This window comes from Pollicipes pollicipes, unplaced genomic scaffold (genome assembly GCF_011947565.3).
Source record: "Pollicipes pollicipes isolate AB1234 unplaced genomic scaffold, Ppol_2.1 Scaffold_4740;HRSCAF=5597_pilon_pilon_pilon, whole genome shotgun sequence".
Classification (NCBI taxonomy): domain Eukaryota; kingdom Metazoa; phylum Arthropoda; class Thecostraca; order Pollicipedomorpha; family Pollicipedidae; genus Pollicipes; species Pollicipes pollicipes.
Window position 1 is genome coordinate 18230758 of NW_023596545.1, and position 8241 is coordinate 18238998.

Consider the following 8241-nt stretch of genomic DNA (forward strand, 5'->3'; position numbering starts at 1 on the left):
GATTTCGGTCACCTTGACCTTCAAAAGGTCAAACAAGGTCACTGACCTTGAATGAGCATGTGACCTTTTGCTTAGAAACGGTTATCTAGGTTCTGAGGGCACTTTGGAGATCAACCTGGAACTTGACCTTATTTGACCTTTTTGACCCAAATATTATGACCTAGTCGTCTCTAGCTTTCTTAGTTCTTGAGATCTCAGGGGGGTCAAATTAACCCCCACTCAAACGAAGGGTATCTAGCCGGCCACCCGGGCGCGTGTTAACCGCCACAGCTGACACCAGGTGGCGGGCGGAAAATGGAAAGGAGGAAAGAAACAAGGACGGAATAAAGCAAATGCGTGGTCGTCATGGCTCGCGCGTTGAACGCCGCCTGTTGTTAGCTGTGGGGCCGTCGGGTCCAAGGAGACTTCAAGGCCAGTACAAGATAGGACAGGACAACCCCGTAACACCTATATTGGTGCAAATACAAGAACGTTTGAGATTGGCCCAGCAAGCGGCAAGGACCTGTTACCGAGAAGCGCATTGCTTGATGTTTGAGCCAACGCGTCGCTATGGACTATACGATACTCTCATTCGCAAAGCCAAACTGCGTCTGGAAAAAGCCACCGTGATAAACGCCATTTATCCACAAGAAATCAAAAGCTTTAGTAAAACGCTTCGTTAAATTCGCGGGACAATAGTGTCTTGCTCGCGATTGTTTTGTCTAAAAAGTGTTGCAAGCTTTTATAACATTTATTATATACACATTTGACGCAATCGTGCGATGTAAATGTTACAGAACACACACGCTGGAAAATGCAAGGCAAATGAAATGTATCACATTCAGAATAGTAAGCAGGGAGTCCAAAATATTTCTCACAAAGGAGCGGCTACTTTAAGCCAAAAATCTGAGCAAGCCAGGTTTATTTCGAGAAAACTGGCATTAGTGATAAAGTCATACGCGTCTGATATAAAGAAACAAGCGAAAGTACAAAAGGGTGGCATGATCCCTTTAAGGGTCTAAAGGGCCAGATGGGAGTCGTATTCTGGGGCCTGGCCCGCAGGGCCGGGCCCTAGAACACGACCCCCAGCCGCCGAAATGGGTCTCTGAGTAAATGAGGGCCTATATGTCATTCGGGCACCACCAGTAACGCATAATTGACTCTGTGTCAGCATGAGTCCGAGGGCCCATTTCCCATACATGAACAAAGCCGAAGATTTATTTTGGTTGGGGTCCCAGCGTCTGTCAGGGCCCCACAGGGCCTAAAAAAGGCCCTGTGTTGGCAAGGGACGGGCCCCCTGTGTTGGCAAGGGACGGGCCCTCAAATGATAGTCAAGGGGCCTTTTGGGCCGAATGGGGAACCCCTGAGTCGGTAAGGGTCTTTATGTCGGTCAGGCACCACCAGCAGTGGACAGGAGGCTCTGTGTCCGTATTGGACCGAGGGCCCACTTCCCGATCAACTAAAAAGCAAGAGCCAGCGATGTGCACTGGTCGGACCCCTGCATTTGTCAAAAGACCCAAAGTGCCTAACAGGGGGTCCTGTGTTTGGAAGGGGCCCGAGCCGACCAAGGGCAGTGTTTGGTGAGGCTCGAAGAGGGGCCCGGGCAGTCCACCGAAATCGATGATCAAGGGCCCAGTTGGAGGGCGTAAGGGGCCTAAAGGCTGCCCCCACGGCTGGTTACATAAAGAATCGCGACCCGTGGGGTCGGGACCTGAAATATCAGTCTGAGGTCCTGTTGTACTGTTGGAGGACCCCATGAGTCAACGCGGGTGTCTAACTTGGCCAGAAGCAACCAACGCCGAACTCTTGGCTCCCTCTCACGCTGAACCCTGGTGTCTATTTCTTAAGCGGGATCAAGGCCGGGGGGCCACGATTTGTATTAACTTGGGTCCCTGAAACAACGGTTTGGGCCCCTGTGTCCGTCAGGGGCCACAGTGTCTAACAGGGTCCCTGTGTCGGCTAGTGGCCACGAGCCGGTCACGGGCTTTGTATGAGGAGGTTCGGAGAGGGGCCGAAGGGCCCCTTGCTACCAAAACCAAGGGCCCGATTGGGAGGCTGGAGGGGCTTAAGGACTGGCCGTAGGTTACATTAAGGGCGTTCCACCCCACTCGTAAGGCCGTGACCTCAAATGTCAGTCAGAGGGCCTCTTGCATCGATTGGAGACCGCTGTGACAGTTCGGCCCTCTGCTTTGGCCAGAGATCACAACACCGAATAGTCGGCTACCCTGGTGTACCATTTCCCTAACACGAGCAAGGCCAGGCTCGCGATTTACGTTGGTCGGGCTCTTGCAACAATGCGGGGCTCCCGCGCTGTTCAGGGGCACACAGTGCCTGCCAGAGTGTCCTATGCCGACAAGGGGCCTCAAATCGACCAGGGGAACATTTGCTCAACAGGGACCTGAAGGGGACTCCGAATGCCAGATGGCCTTTTGCGTTGGTCAGCGCCCTTTGACAGCGAAAGGAAGCATGACAGGTTATGATGAATGTTCACAATGAGACAATGGAAGGCTCCTGTGCCAGTCTGAGCCCCCCAATACCGAACGGCGGGCCCCTCAACCCAGTTCCAGTATGGGCCCGTTAAGCCGAACTGGAGTCTATGCGCCAATTATTGAACCCTGCAGCGATCAGGATCTAATGTCAATGAGGCTTCCTGTGCCAACATGGCAACCAACCGCGCAGGTCTCTCGCGTCAGGGAGGGACCAATGTGATATGACGTATCGCTCTAAGGGCCTTCGGATCGACCGGGAGATCCCGCCCCGTGTCATCGCGATGACAGCCGGAAGATACCCCGCGGTGGGACGGAATGGTCCTTCCTTCAGCCCTTGACCGATAACAACAATGTGTCCTTTTAATTAAAGGGGCCCCTCGCCGGGTAGGGAAGGGGGCCTTGATTTTAAGCTGGCGCGCATCACATGTGTGTGGTGCGTGCTAGCCCAAAATCATGTACATGTATGCGTGATGCCTGAAATGTCATGCGCGATGCCCGTTTAATTGAGCCCATTTGCGTGTATGAATGGTGCGTCATAGGTGATGCCTGGTTACATAACTTCGTTTGCATGCGCGCGCATTTTCGCGTAGTTTTACATGCGCCCGGATGGCTAGTGGGATACTCTTCGCTCGGGTGAGCGGTCAACTTGACCCCCCTAAATCTCAGAATCTAATTCAGCTAGAAGCGCGAAATTCACAGTGTGTTGGGTGTACATAAACTCACTTGTGGTAAAATTTGAGGTTCCTAGGTCATGACCTCAGGTTCAAGTAAGGTTACCCAAGGTTTAACTCCAGGCTGGTGGTCAAAGTGCCTGCAAAACCTAGATGCCTGTTATAAGCAAAAGGCCACATGCTCATTGAAGGTCAGTGACCTTGTTTGACCTTAAAAAGACATAGTGACCAAAATTGTGCAAGACTGCTTTGAATTTTACATTCGCATAGGTGACAAAGGCTACATTAGGCAGCATATTCCTAAAAAATCGTTGGCCTGGGTCATTTAAGTTATGTGACTTATTATTACCTTTAGCAAGTCCATGAAAGATGAATAATGTGGTTCCTGTTACCAATAAATTGGAAATGAGCCTCAGAAACTGCCCTATACAGCAAGCCCTCGAGTAATGAAATTGGTTTTGAACTTTATCTGACTTTCATACCAAACCCTAGGCCAACGGAACTTATTAATTTAATTGTTGTGTCGCCTCAGAACGCATCTCAGAGATGAAGGGTTTCGTCTAGCACTCCGTTGTTAAATCAAATTGAGCAGTTCCCTAGAAATTGGCTTCGCGGAATCCATGGCCTGGCTTTGACCTGCCGTAGGTCAGCGGCCTTGGAAGGTTCATCTAGATTTTTGGTGCCAAAATGTTCCGCAATTCAAATCTGTACAGCTATGCAAAATGTAACGCGACTTCTCCTCACTGTGCAGAGACCGTTCTGGAAAATCCTTCAGGAGAGTCAAATTGACCCCCACCCGAGCGCATGTTTATTCTTAGATATGCACTATATCGTAGTAATGGCTGGAAATTACTCTTCGTTTATTTCTCCTGAATGTTGGTGACCTTTAAAAAACGTGGCCAGCTTAAAAAAAGAAAAATGGAGTAGGATCGGCAGGCAACTACGAATTTACTACTGATATTTGTTTCCATACAGTTTTGAAAACGAAATAACAATAAATCTATCTGTTCATTCTCCTGGTTATTGTACGAAGAATAAGGCTATCAATACCGTCTTTTTTATGTGCATAATGTTCCTCACAAATGCACTTAGCAACTTACGTTATTTCAATCACTTCTATATGAGTAAAATATTTCATGAGGGGGGGGGGGGATATGCCCCGCAGGCTAGAATGTAAATGCACTTCCGCCTGCAAACACAACAAGCTCGGATTGACAGTAATTCTGAGCCCATCACCACCCGTGTAGGCCACTCGTAAATCATTTATTTCCCAAGCAGCACGGAACAGGAGCTGCCGAAGCGCACTGGAGCCCGCCAATCTGCTCGGCAAACGCGCCGTTTCCAAACAGCGGCTCAAGGCGCGAGCCTTTCCGCTCCATCTGCGGGCCGCCGCCGCCGCTGCGATGCGCAGACCCCGGGACTGGTCGGTAGGCCGCGCAGGCCCGCGCAGGCCCGGGGCCGCTCGGCACCTCGGAGGCACAGCCCTTCCCGAGCTACCCACCCGATCCGTCGGACCCCTGGCCGAGCGGGGCTGGGGTCAGGGGGAGGGGAGGGGCTGTCCCCGCCTGTGCGGATATTGGGTCGCCAGCCGAGGATCACGGATGTCGTTGACCTCGCTGCCTGCGGTGTGATCCGAGGAGCCCCGCAGCTGGATGCAGGGTCGTCCGTAGCGCGGCCGGTCCGGGCGTCACGCGAAACTCCTGATGACGTCACAGGCGGGCGCCGACGGAGAGTCACGAGCACGGTGGGCTGGAGGTAACGAGACTTGCCCGGTGCCGTTACGATATCACCTCCTTACTCAGGCTTCACATACCACACTGGTCGCAGTGGTCGACTGGTTGCAGCGGCGTGCAAATGTCCAAAAGAGCGGGACAGCCAAATGCCCTTTAAAAGTCGACTCATTCCATCCATCTCCACGCGCAGGGACATAGGGCAAGGGACCATGCAACCCCAGAGTTAAGAGGCTTGCATTTACCAGATGCTGGGAACTTCAGCGGAAATTTGGTCAAAACAAAGCAAACTGAACATGAACTCCCTCCATCGTGAGCAAAATTCTGGCTACGTGTCTGTCCATGCGGCTGCTGTTTCATCTTCAGCTGAAAGCGTGACGTCATGGGCCTCTGGCCCCACAGGCACTTGTGCCTACTGCACTGTCCATGGACCGCTGCTTTCGCCTCGTGCTGATTCACCGTCGTCATGTTTGTTGGCCGCAGATGCCTCCGCTCGCCGGCGTCAGTCAACAACTCGCAGCAGGCGCTCCCCCTCGCGCGCCCCCCCCCCCCCCCCCCCTCCGCTCGCAGCCGCCGCCGACCGACTGGCGATACGGCGCGAAGCAGCTCGCACCTTACCCACGGTTCTCAAGAGGCCTGTGGCTAGGGCGCGAGGATGGAATGCGCAAGAATGGATCTCTTTAATTACCGGAGATGTAAGCGGCCGCCGTCCGCCGCGTCTCCGACGGCGCGGCTCCTTTGAAGTCCGGTGAGTCCGCGACCAGCCGCGATCGACGCGCCCCTGGCGGCGTCCCTGGAGTTACAGTGAGGTCACGGAGTCCACGGGCGACTCCGACCAGTGCTAAGCCGGGACATGCAGGGCCTTGATTTGTTTCCTTTAGAGCCGTCACCGAGAAGCGCAGTCCGCCGGGGCTTAGCCGCCCTCCCAGGTGTTGGCGCCGCGTCTAGGGAGCACGCGTGTCTGAATGTCTCGCTGATGTTCTTTTAATGCTGAGGCGAACGAGCCAACGGCGAGATTGGGGAAACCTAGCGGTCGTCCGCCACACGTGGGACCCGTCACGCGCATTCCAGAAGTCCAGCAAGAGCACATTTGTACGACGCAGTCAGCCCACGTATGCTCGCATCGTCAACGTCGAGGGAACTCCCACCCGATCGGAATCGAACGGAGGCGGCGAGCCGGCTGTGCTCCTCAGGCAGACAATAACGCGCCAGCAGCGAGCCGGCTGTTTCAGGCGTTAGACCAGTGGACCGGGTAATAGGCGCTCAGTCCGGCGGCAACGCCGACAAGTTGGCCGCACTTACGGAGGGGCTGGCGAGGCTGCCGACATGCTGAGACCATCGACACCTCAACGGGAGAAGACATTTCTCAATAATGGCGACAACCGAACCGCCTTCGAGACCAGGGAACTGACAACACGTGGCATCGGCGCCGGTTCCCTCACCTCATATTTCCACAATTCAGCGAACGTTGTTTTACTTCCGAATGATCAGAACAGCCGGACAGATCTGAAACTTCTCGTAGTCGACAAAACTAAAAAACATGGCCAGAAACATGCTCGCAACTACGTTTGACGACTACGTTTGAATATGCGGACGACTATTGCACGGTCCGTGACGCACATCACGTTGCAATTCTCATACACCACAGCTCCACCGAATGAATAAATCTGAGGCATTGACCGGGGCGACCCGTTTGGCCTAGCAAACGAGTTGAGCAGTGGCTCGCTGGCGCATTGGATATAGAAACTACTCTGACTGATTCATGCTCACTGGCGCGTGATCAATTTCATTTTGATTTGCAAGCCAAATGACCATTGACCGTCTACGAGGGCTTGCAGTGGCAGATCTACAGCCGGATCGACACCGGCCATCTAAGAACAGCTCTCCCACCTCCGGAGGCGTCGGCTGGGCCTGGAGTCGGCCTGCTCTGGGTCACACGGCGACCTGCTCCGGGGTCACACGGCGACCTGCTCCGGGGTCACACGGCGACCTGCCCCGGGGTCACTCGGCGACCTGCTCCGGGGTCACACAGCGACATACTCCGGGGTCACACGGCGACCCGCTCCGGGGTCACTCGGCGACCTGCTCCGGGGTCACACAGCGATCTGCTCCGGGGTCACACGGCGACCTGCTCCGGGGTCACGCATCAACCTGCTCCGGGGTCACACAGCGACCTACTCCGGGGTCACACGGCAACCTGATCGGGGGTCACACATCAACCTGCTCCGGGGTCACACATTGGGGGGGGGGGGGGCGAGCGGCTCGAGATTCCGCCTTCCCCGCCCCACTCAGTTGTGGAGGCTCGAGACCTTTGCCCCCCTCCCCCCACCCTTCTCAGCTGTGGAGGCTTGAGACCTCCACCTTACCCTACCCCTCTCTCATCGAACTTTGCAGCCAGTGGCTAAAAGGCATCTTCGGAATTTCTTCTATTACAAATTGTGAAAAAGCCCACAAGATGGTACGAATTTTGTGTGATGGACCATTTTCAGCTCAGATTCTTGGACATTGTCCAGCAATCTCGGCATTCCGTCTTATCGCATAATTCCCCATCCGGCAACTCGTTTCGTGCCTGGAAAATCGCGCATACAAACGTGCACGCATTCCCGGAGTTTCTCGCAAGGTTCCGTTGTTTCGGGCAATCAACTCGCGATCGTGACTACATTGCAGTCTAAATACAGAAAAAAATAGACTCGACAATACCATAGGCTTGACATGATTAGACTTGATGGCTAGACCCTACACGACAACTCGCCATGACTTTAGACTCGCTGCGACTAGACTCGGCATGACCCTAGTCACGGCATGCCTCTGGAGCGCAGTTGTCTAATAAAATATGAAATTCCTGACTCCAGCCGCATTCCCTGCCGGGATCGCCAATCAGCCAGGCGCTCGTGGTTCTGGGACGGAGGTGCAATCGTTTGTAGGTCCGGTGTCGGCTGCAGGCTGTGTATTCCTGCGACATCGACTTAGGGAACGAAGTCGGCCACAGGGCAAGCCGGTCATGACTTCATCACGTACGATCTTTTGGAATGCGGCCTCTATCCCACACGACATTTATCCTGCACAGCTTATATCCCGTCCGATCTTGTCAGGCTTATTGCATGCGTTGCGTGTTCACCCAATGTTAAGCCAAACGGAGTGTGTTCATTTCGTTCAAGTGTAATTGCCCTATGGAGCGCCATTTGCTACGCTCTTAAATGAAAGCGCTTGGGGGCACACCTGACCCCACCGTAGCATTGCCGAGCAATTCGCAATAACAGTAATTATCAGCTGTGCAATAATGAAGCAATTATCACCGCACACAGTTCAAATACTTCCCGTTGCCGAGAACGAGTGCAGTTCTGCTACTCCCGGACCACCAACAGCCACTGG